Source organism: Abrus precatorius, unplaced genomic scaffold (genome assembly GCF_003935025.1).
Source record: "Abrus precatorius isolate BTA unplaced genomic scaffold, Abrus_2018 Scaffold2, whole genome shotgun sequence".
Taxonomy (NCBI): Eukaryota; Viridiplantae; Streptophyta; class Magnoliopsida; order Fabales; family Fabaceae; genus Abrus; species Abrus precatorius.
Window position 1 is genome coordinate 9,967,300 of NW_020874362.1, and position 12,232 is coordinate 9,979,531.

General features: G+C 30.2%; 1 non-coding gene across 1 annotated transcript; it reads left to right on the forward strand.

The window, feature by feature from the left end:
• The first annotated feature begins 9,585 nt into the window (after nucleotides 1-9,585).
• Nucleotides 9,586-9,752, forward strand: LOC113860468. Its single transcript, XR_003503920.1, has one exon. It is a non-coding gene; the product is annotated as a small nucleolar RNA snoR143 (small nucleolar RNA).
• Nucleotides 9,753-12,232: the final 2,480 nt, after the last annotated feature.

The window sequence follows — 12,232 nt, forward strand, 5'->3', positions numbered from 1 at the left end:
TTGAGATCTTCCATAAGTATAGACAGTCATTGGGTAGCCCGAATAACACGAATACAATGTGTGTTCACTGACCCTTTTTAATAAAGGTGTAGTCATAAATTTAATTAGGAAATGAGTGTGTGGCCTATGATACTTTCATTTTTAGCAAATCATGTGCACTCATTTACTAAAGCATTCACCACTTTTATTTTTCCAAGATTTCCTAAATTGTCTCCAAACTCTATATCCTTAGTGTATCTCTATAACTATCTATACATATTCTCAGCATTTCTCATAACATTCACTTTCTTAGCATTTTAGCATTTCATATGACATGCATTTTATCAGCTTTCTATTTCTATTTTGATAACACAATAACTTTAATTTTTCATGCATACTCATTCACATTGGCCTTTTATTCATTAGTTTTCACTAATAAAATATTTTTATCCTCTAAGAGCAATCGAACACTTTTTCTCAATAACATAAATTCACCAATTTCAATATATATCAACTATCAAACACATCCATAGTCATTGTTATATATCATCCTTATACAGATAATCATCCATCAATTAATTCCACATGATACAAGTCAATAAAATGTGTCAGAGGTCGAATACCTTTGGACTTAAACCAGTAGTAGAGTATAAAATATATTGCTAGAGATTACACTCTCTTGGTCTTGATAAAATCTTTTATCTTAGAGTTTAACATTATCCAATATTCACAGTACACATATGATTCAAAATAATAAATAGCAATCTTAATTGTACATGCATAATATTCAATAATAAAATATTAAGACTTCTAAAAATGGTTTTGTTTAGAGCCTTTACTATTTGTAGTTAGATAGTTCTAAAAACAATTATGGATTTTTCATGTCTAAAATATCTATTCTTACACTTTAGATTTTAAGAAAGCATTTAGATTCTACGGTTTTAATAGAAGAACTTAGTACTTTCAAAAGCAAAATACTTCAGTAGGAGTTAGGCTTTAAGATCAACTCCCCTTACCTGGAAATGAGTATCTAAGATCAAATTCTCCTTGAGATCCAAAAGAGAGGTACAACACTTCTAATGGAAGGTTTTGTCCAAAAGATGAAGATCTCCAAAAGTATTACAAAGTAAACACCTTTTAAGAAAGAGAAATCGAAGAAAATGAATGAAGTTGGAGATCTAAGCTTCGAGAAACTTACTTAGGATCCAAATGAAAAAGACGTTCAAGCTCAGATCTAGAAGATGTTTGGAATTTGGGAGAGTTTTCTCTAGGAAGAAAAGATGAAAGAACAGAGAGAAATGAAAGGTGTAACGGCAACAAAGACCAAGACCCAACAATTCTACTACTTTTTCATAACTTGACGTGTAATGTATACAGATTGCTATTAAGAGTCTTGGACCAAATTGAATTTTTTTTTTTAACATGAGTGCATAGAATTATTCAACCTAATTTATGAATACCACTATCGTTCTTGAGTATTGAAAAACTTGCTTTTGATATATTTTAAAGTGATATGCGGTCACGATATAGATCTTAATTCTTCGTGCATCTGATAGGCAACAATTTATAAAGATTCATGTCACATTCTTATTACTAATAATTACTCATGATATTTTATTTTCTTCATTTACTCATAGTTTAGAAAATCATAATATTAGTAAGTACCACTTGAATAATATAGTCATACCATTTATTGAAATAACTATACAAGTGGACTCTAATATTTTTCACCTGCTTATGAGTCAATTACTAATAATATGAGATACAACATGTGATTTATCACTTTAACTAGAACTCTCTTAGGGGACGAACCCACAGAGTTTACATTCATTACCTGCATGCATTAAAGAATCAATTTCCTACCTATTTAATTCTATCCAAATAAAAATTAGAAGATAACTGATAACATAAACCTGGTCATATAAATAATCTTATAATTATCAAAAGTAACTGCAAATTATCCAAGAATCTTAAACACAATCCACGGCCATCAAAGTATCAAAACAAAGTAATTACACTCAAGCTACTAAAATAAAATATAAAGTATCAAATTCTCCACCATACAACAAGTGGAGTCCTCTAGCAGCGGACAACAAAAGGAATGATTGTTTAACAGTCATGACTCCTTGGAAGGGTCCTTCTTTATCGCCTCGATATCTGAAGGATCCTCCTCAAATTGAGCTCAACATGGAGAATAAGACAGAAAGAGGTCATCCTCAAGATCTGTGAATACTAAAAGAAAATGTCAAGCACCACAACATATTTCAACAAAGAAAAGGAGTGAGATATATTTTCAAGTAAATATCCTTTAGAAAAGAAACAAAACAAAGTACGTACGAGCATACATCACATTAATACCATTGTAACTTTTACAATCTAACAAAATACAATTCTAATTACATGATACATGATTAATGCAAATGATAACTCTTGATTTGACAAAATCTCATTTTTATGCTTATGTGACTCTAGATCCATAACAATCCTAATGTTCAGAAGTTGTTAGGAGTTTCACTAGCCAACCTACATTTTGCATGTATGGTGACGACTCGAACCTCCACCAACCGATCTAGCTCAACCAACAAGATAAGTCTCAGGAGAAGGTCAGGATAAAAGAGCATCGTGTGGAGACTCCCAGCCAGAATTCTGGGGCCTAAGACACTCATAAGGCTATTAGTAAGTCACCAAACTCTATTAAATCCACTAGACGTTGAGGTCTTCCCTATTTTTCACCAACAACAGTTATAAAATAACCCTGTGACTTATATATGTAGAGAATTGGTAAGTACTCATACCTGTGCCTCAATGCACTTTCTCCAAGTGTTCCAAGCTTACTAGCTTCGTCTCTTTCGTTGAGTTCCAACCGTTACCCAACTAGAGTTACATTACTCATTTATTTTTTAAAAAATAAAGAAAATAAAGTTTTCACAAAGGTTTACTTTTAGTCATTAGATTCAATTATTTAACTCAAGGTCGGAGCTGAAACCATGGCCTTAGAGCGCATATACTTATATACCAATTTACTCTCAACATATCATCACGCATGTTCCCACCCTTAAAGGGCTCAAGTTCACAAATGGTGTCCATTCAACCTGCATATGCCTATATGCATATTCTTAGTGCTTTACACAACACATGCACCAAATCATATATTTTCAAAGAGCACAACACAAGACATATTACTCATATTGGACATTTTAATAAAGCATTCCATTTAATTGATCTTTGGTTTTCGACAAGCTTTGAGTAAATAGTTCACTTAAAATAATTCATAATTTTTACAAAATAATATTTACTCAAACATTAATTGTAAAATAATTCTCAACCAAAGATCAAGATTCATCAAAATCAAAATATACTCATAATTATATTTTAAAACATTAAAAGTCTCAAGTAAATATTAAAAAATGTCAACATGTAATTCAAACACCACATATCTCCTAATACATGTGTTCTAGACCTTAGGGTTAAGGGACAACGCTCTTTGATTTAGTTAGTTTCTTACTATTTACTTGATATACTTCCTCCTCCTTACCTTGGTGAGTGAGGCAGTCTGCAGGTTCTTTTTCTTAGACTTACTGGTATTAGAATTTGTAGTTTCTTGATTCGTTACGTTCCTAGTCAAGAGAGGAGTCTATAAGAATCCTTTGAGCCAAAATGGCCAATGGCTAGTATTTTTTCAAAAAATTCAGAAACAGTCATGCACTTATTGCATAAAACAGGAAAACTTCATATTTGCGCAATGTTTGTAAAATTAAGTGTAACAAACTCAAACGAATTCCAAATTACAATCTGCAAATTTTGTTAAAAAGCTAAGATCCAAAGGATCAAAATCATCTTTAAAAATCAAGTTTTAATGCATAGGAAAGTGCAGAAAAATCAAACTTCTGCTGTTCACAGAGGTTTTTCAGCTTTGTACTACTTTTGTAATTCATTTCATAAGGTATTCAAACGAAGTCCAAAATTAACATAAAAATATACATTGGAAAGCTATTTTCATGTTGCGTGTTAGGTTTGGAGACCACAGAAATGAGAAAAATAGTCTCCTTTTCTGCTGAAACACTGAAAATGCAGAAAAAGAAGAGGTTTTACCGTTTTCTTTGTAACTCAATAATCTGACATCCGTTTTGAATGAAACAAGTTGGGTTAGAAAGATTTTTCACTGCACAATCCAAATATGCAGAGTTTAGGCTAAACAAAATATGTTCAGATGGTCAAAATTAATCACACAGTGACCGAATACAGAAAGCTCTAAGTTTTTCCATGGAAAAGGTGCAAGAACATCATATCTTTACTTTGATTTGTGAAAATGCTAAGAAACCAAGATGGAAACCTTGTTCCAATGTTTAAAAATACAATCAACACTCACCTCTTCAACATGCAATGGGAGCAACAATCTTGGTTCAAAGGAGGTTGAGGTTTGAAGTTTTGCAGAAGGAAAAGTGAGAAAACCTTGCTCAAAGCAACTGAGAGTGAGTGAGTGAGAGTACGTAGAAAAAATGTGAAAAACCAAAAACTTAGCTTAGTAGGACTTGAACCTAAGTTCTTTAAGGACAAGAGAAAGAACTAGCCTCTCCACCACTACATCATCTTCATTGATGTCTATTTTATTTGCAAATCACATATAGTTAAGGAAATTTTTAATTAAATCAAACATGTATTTAGAAATGAATTATTTTAACAAAATAAAAATAAACATTTTTATCTCAAAACTTCTTTCACCTAAATCATGAAATTTTTGTAAAATAAATTGAATTACTTTTGAAATAGATAAAATTGTACTAACATATATGAACATGGAGGGAGTAAAAATTAAGATGTTACAAAAGGGAAGGTTGTTTGTTTCTAAATGAAATTTCTCAAGTGTGAAGTTCCTTAAATACCCGTCCAAAGTTGTGTGTTCTTGTTTGAGCGAGCGGATTCTCGCCTGAGCAAGAAAACCAGACAATGATTTTACCTAATTTTTTGAAATTCTCGTATGAGCAAGAGACTTTATCGCTTGAGTAAAAGGCATTCTTGCCTGAACAAGAGACATTCCCGCTTGAGCAAAAATAGTTCCAAAGAGCTCCCTATTTTCCCTGCAATTCCTCGCCTAGGTAAAAGGACAGTTGGGACGACATTATCCTTTCTCGCTTGAGCAAGAGTGCCTTATAATGTTTGGCTCAGAAAACTCTGTCTCGTCTGAGCGAGATATATCTCGCTTAAGCGAGAGGCCCTACACTAACTCTTTCTTTTCTAAAAAGAACAAAGATAATAAATTTGAGGGTGTTACACAAGTTTCCCAACCTTCGATTCCTAAGCGCAAGTTTACATCTCTACTCTTGCACTTCTCAAAATGCTCAAACATAGTATGTTTCTCTTCTTGATTCTTTTATTCATTACATTAATATACTTTTCTATTTTTTTTTAATAATTTAGTGCTCTAATTGATAAAATTTAAAACTCTAATTTGTTATAGGAATTATTTGTATACCTATGAAAGTGATGAGTTTGATGTTAGGAGAGTTTGTGGGAGAATACATTGTGCATGTTGAAGTCATTGGTGTGTGATTAGTTTTTGAGATATTTATTATATTCATGCACTTATCTTTTTTTTCTTTTTCAATAAATTAGTGCTCTAATTGATAAAAATTTGAAACCCTAATTTTGTATAGAAATAGTTGATATACCCATAGAAGTGATGAGTTTGATGGTGGGAGAGTTTCTCAATGAATACACTATGCGTGTTTGGTTTGATTAGTTTTTGAGAGGTAGTAGAAACATAGATGAGAGTTAAAATGAGAAAGAAAAAAAGGAAAAAGAAAGATAATGAAAATGAGGCAATCGAAAAATTTACTGGAATATATTGTGCTTTCATTAGAGTTTATAAAAAAGAAAAAAACAAACAATGATTTTTTTTAACAAAATTAACATTTTATAACAAAAAAGAATTTATTTGAAACACTTTTGTAAGTTAAGAGATTAAAATGAGAAAAAAGAAATTAGAAGCAAAAACTGAAACAAAACAAGAGTTAAAAAATCAATCTACTAATTTAGTCAATTATATTTTATCTCTTTAAATAAGTTTTATGCATCTTGACTTAATTTTATTATATTTTATTTATAAAAAAAGACATAATTTATTTCTGTCAATTCAACTTATTCTATATTTATAATGTTAATATTAATCTTTATTTTTAAATAGAGCATTTTTAAGATGAAATTACCTTTTGGAACATATTTTCTTTCTCATTATGTCATATAACTTTTCTTGGGTTCATCATTTATTTATTTTTAATTGAATCTTATTTTTTTTTATTTTTTGTGATTTATTTATTAATTTAAAAAACATTTTTTTATTTTAATTTAATTTTATCCAATATAATAAAACTAATGAGTTTTATGTACTCTTTTTTTGGGTAGCTAAGAAGGACCATTACAAACATTAAAATCTTTTGGTTGACAAGATAAAATGATAGGATAAAACAAAATTGATGAATTTTATGTAATTTTAACCAATATTTATTGACTAATTGATGACAATCACAATCCATGTTGTCGAATTAAATGATTTTGAATTGAAATTCATACGACAAAAATAAAATTATTAAGGCACAAATAGGAATTGAAATAAGAAAAAAATTAATAAAAGTAAAAATAGAATAGAGATGAAAAATAGCGCTACAATCACAAGATTGATAATTAAAGAAATGATCCTCACAAGAGTCTTGCCTTCTTGATAAGATAAAAAAAAATTGGTTTACTCAATAACCTAGAGTCACACGTTTTCACAAGAATATTCAATATCAAATTGTATTCAAAACTAATTAAAGATGTGTTTACAAGAGTTTATATATATATAATACTCATAAACCAACACAAACACAACATAACGGGTCTCTTGTGACAATAACCCAAACCTGAATAAACTAAATAAAATAATAAGATTTTATCCTAAATAAAAATTTAAAATAAGTAATGACTAATATTAAAATAACTAAAAAGAAAACATGAAAATTAAATCCTAATGAAACTCATTAGACTCCAAGTTTTCTACGCATATGTAATTAACTATATTAGGCTCTTCTAACTCCAAATTAAGCTTTCTTTCAAATAGGACAACAAATATCTTTTTTAAGTCTCCATTTATTCTCTTTATCCTTACCCTTATCATCGGTCCTCAAAGTCCTTCCAATGCCTTCAAGCTTTTGTCTTCAATGGTCTTCTTTAATTCTCATCATTAACAGGGTAAGATGTTTATCTTATTAACTTATTCTATCTTATTATCATAGTTTAAATTATTATCTTGATGGAAAGTGTTGTGTTAGAAAGCACCAAGATATGACAAGTTTTGTTCTATATTTTTTTTCATACTCTATACCATTTTTAATATTTTATAAAAAAATAGTTTTAATATCTTTTTATATAAAAGATATGTACATTTTTTAAAAAATTAATTTTTTAAGAAAATTATATTTAATAAAACTATATTTGAAATAAATTATTTGTAAAAAATAAATTTTTCCAATTTTTTGTTCTAATTATAATATCTTACGTAAAAATAAATTTTAATTGTAAAAAAATTAGATAAAATTATGATAATTCAATATCAAATTTTAATATTACATGTACATAAAAATATTTTAAATTTTAATATATATTCAAAATTTTAAAAATATTTTAAAAAATATATTAATCTTAATAAAATAGTAATATTATCATTTAAATTAATTTATGTTTTTATTTTATTATTTTTTGTTTATCTCAAACTTTAAAAAATTGACATAATGTTATTTGTTTTGCTATCTTGATATATCAAACATAAGATAAGAGTTTATCTTCCTTTTATCATATCCTACCTTTATCTAGGAGAGTATTGCAACCTCTCGACCAACGTAAACTTGAATCATTTAAGAATAAAAAAAGAAACATTGAATGGTTTTGAATGTGTATTAGATTTTAAAACTTAAAAAAAAAAAATCGAACATAAATAGTTATACACAGTCAAATACAAATTTTAAAAACTCATGCGTAAGTAATTGATATCTATTGACTGAATTACGTAAGTCTTAATTGTTCATTTGTACCTACAACGTGCACTCACATGCATTATTCAGTGATTGCTTAATAATTTGTCAAAAAATGTGTCAATAAAGTTCATAATCCCAACATTTGTCATTCTCAATCACTTAATCTACATGTGTATTCTCAACCAACCACTCCTCATGACAAAATCTTTCCTCACCATCTAATTAATATCCATAACTATTTTGTGATCCTTCCTCATGACTATATACACACCATAACATATTCTTCTTCATTGAGAGTTTAAATCAAAACTATCATTAGAACTTTGTCTCTCATTTCTCATTCTACGATGAAACTTGGTGGTCTAGCAGCAACAACAAGGTGGTGGCATGGGAATGGAGAATAGTGGTTAGGATTAAATGGGTTAAAGGTCAAATGATGGCTTAATTATGAAAAACATGGTAGCTTTAATGGTTGTGTAGTGACAATTCACAATTAGTTGGGCCGTGACGATTTGTTAGTGGAGATACAAATTAATGACACCACGACGAAGGAAAGTTCACTTGTGATATATGCATGTAGTGGTAATTTTTGGAGTTCAAAATCAAGCTCTAAACTCACTCTCTTAACTCTTGTCTCTTAATATTTAAGTTGTCCCTTTGTTGAAAAAAGAACTCTCCAAACCTATTATTCAACTCGATCTAATTGTTAACCCAAAGAACTTACTTACCCATCATTCAATAAACTTGATGCTACCATAGGACAGAATCAACTCAAAAATTATTTTTATCAGCTTTGATCGGATTATGCTATTTGACCATAAAACTAACCATAACTAACCAATACTTACCCTTATTTTTATTCATTTTTATATCTCATCATTTCTTATTCTATCATGTTTACTAAATGAACTCTAAAACTTAAACTTGAAATTACTACTTAAGGGTTTTAGCACTTATTTTAGTACTAGGTGATAACGAGTTTTTTTTTATTCTACACACAAATTAAATTATTTTCTTAAATTAAATTAAAAGTGACTAACTTTTTATTAAAAAAATGACACTCATATTTTATATACAAAATAAATATTTATTATTAATAATAAAAATATTTAATTTCAAATTTATCAAACTTAATAAATCACGCAATACATCTCAAATTTTTTATTTAAAATTTAATTTAACAATAATTGTGCATTATAAACAAAAAGTTCACTATAAAATATAAAGGGAAAAGGCCAATGATAATAACTAGGGTTTGCAAAAGAAACGGCGAGCGGGGAGCGGGGGTTGTGAATCCACTGGCTATATATATTCTCAATTCTGGAGCATCTGTACCCAAACCCTAGCCAGGGCAGCAACCACTGCTGGCTGTGGCATCGTTCTCTGCTGCCTTTCTGAAATTCATTACCTAAATCATCGCCAAGGTTCTTCTTTTCGGCTTCTTTTGTGCAACTTTCTCTCTTCTGATTGAATTCGGAGCAGAGCCTTTCGCCTTAGCTATTATTATTCATTGTTGAATTCCTTTTCTCCTTAATTTTGAAAGCAATTTCAGTTCCACGAATTTTCAGATTAATTGAAATTGATAAATTTTTTTGGTGTGCACTGTGTATCGTAGGTCTCTTTGATTGTTTAGAGCGGCCTTTGAGCTACGGTGCATAAAATAATAGCTGATTAGTCAGCAGGCAGCCAGACAACTGCCGAGGTGGATCCACAGATGAACAGCTCTTTTTAATGCTGTTTCTCTACTAATTTCACCTTATATTTTATATAACCTTTTGTTTATACTATTTTTATATTAAGTATATATATTTATTCAAAAATGTTTGTTACATAGTATTAGATAGTTCGATGATTATTTTGTTCGTTTGAGACCATGACAAGATATGTAATGAAAGGAAGAATGAAAAATAGAGCAAGGTGAAAGAATGTGATAAAAGATATTGTAATTATCACCGAAAATCTGAAGTCTTATTTTATTGGTGTCTGCTTGGGATGAGATGGATGAATAGTTTGTTTTTACAAAGAAAACAGAGCCAAGTGTAGGAAATGACCAAGGTTGTCAGAGTGGAATTATTTTCGTCAGGAGAATAAAACTCAAAAAGAATGAAAAAATACACGTTATTGCAATTAATTTTTAGTAGTTAAGCATGGTGAAAATTTTAATTGCAATTGTGATTTGGGTCAAGACTTAAGGAATCCACAAGAATAATTTAACTCTTTTATTATTTCTGGTTTGAACAGGAAAATCTACAATAAAATCATTATAAATAAAAAGATGTCTTGCTGGTAGTCACTCACCAAAGATCTTGGTTCCAGCCGTGACTATCCATAGTGGAAAACACAAAAAAACACCACTTGACTTCTTTTGTTAAATGTTAAAAAAATAAGAACGTCGAGGAGTATGATATTGAAGGAATCTTGATCTTGACAGAAAAATCTTGGTTCCAGTCATGTATGCTTGCACCCTTTCTTTCAAGGAAGCAATAGCTCGGTTGCCATATAGAAATCTCAAATTCTCATAAGAATTTTCACGATAAGTGTCAAACACTAATGTCTTGTTATAGTAATTCAAAAGGACATGGTTGACAAAAAAAATTAGTCCAATCCCAAAATAACATCCAAATGAGAAACAGGTAAACAGAACAAAGTAGCTAAAAAGGTCTTGTTCTCCATAATTAGAGAGCAGTTTAGGTATACTTGAGAAGTAGAAATTAAAGTATTAACAAGAATAGAAACAAGAAGATCATAAGGCATCACGATGGGAGGTAATTTCAATTGCATAACACAAATCCTCATAAATAAATGAGTTAGGTGCTTCAAAATCATATAACAACAGATTCAAAAGTTTCCCACTTATAAGACATGTACCTTAAATCATGTTTTTTCAACCTATGCTGCTTCCTTGCCACCCATGGCAAAAACATTTCTTTGATTCTTCAGTCTTCTTGAAAGGAATTTATGGTTGTTATTCTTGGGATAGTTATGCTGGTTGTTGCTCTCCTTCTTAATCCCTAGGGAATCCTTACTGATATGGCCTTGCTTCCGGCATTTGAAGCAAATCACTTCCCTTAGTGGACACTTTCTAGCAAAGTGTGGCCTTCCACACTTAAAACAAACAACACTAATAGTGCGTTGCCTAGAGTCTGCAACATAACTTTGGAATCTTTCATATCTTGAAATTGAGTTGCAAGACTTTAATGGGGCTTGATAAGGCTTATTTTTCTCTTATTCTTTCTTTTAGTTTTGATGAAGCCCACTTCTTGCTTGAGCCAATTTGGCCTGGTGAGAATCTTAACAAATTCTAAACTTGTTAACAAAGTGTGGGAAGGTAGCGTATCCCTTAGATGCACAACTTTGATCATGGTTCACAAACTATTTTCAAACTTGACATACTTGAGCGGTCATTTGGAACAGTTTGATAGAGGGAAGAAACGAGAAAGCTTCTCAAATTTTGCAATATACTTGCTGATTATCGTGTTTCTTTTTTAGTTCTAGAAACTTCATCTCCTTATTTTCTGACATCCTCAGGGATGTGCCTCTGAAAAAATCTCTCTGAACAACTCTCTTGTGATCTTTAACTCTTCTGGTTGCAATCTTTCTTAGGCATTCTCCCATCAATATGCAACATCCTTTGTCAACATGTACACAACAAAGTTACTAGCATCTTCACACCCCGTAACACTAAAAATCTGTTCCAATTACCTAATCCATAGTTGAGCTCCATCAAGATCATAACTGCCTATAAATTGAGGAGAATTCCTCTTCAAGAAAGTATCTAATCCACAAGTTTCATCGGGTTCTTGCTGATTTTGGTTCTTCTCCAATGCCTTAGCTAGCCTTTCAATTGTAGCTGCTATAGTATGTCCACCTCCTCTACATCAACTCCTGGATTCATAAAATTCATCATTTCGTCCGTTGCACAAAATACAAATCCAACAAGAGCCTTACAGAAAGTTTTCTTCTATCTAAATGTCACCTTGCCATTTTCTTTCAAAAATAACAGGGAGTACACAAACTAACATTTTAAGCCTTTTTCCAAGCCTAAAGGAAAAAAGTGCTTTGATATCACTAAACAGCGTATCGCTTGACCAAATATTAATTTAAAATACATTTGATAAAAAAAATTATTTTTTTAAAACTTTTTATAACCAAATTCCATATTAATACACATTTGATAAACAGCGTATCGCTTGACTAAATCAATAATCACAATCCAAATATTAATTTAAAATACATTTGATAAA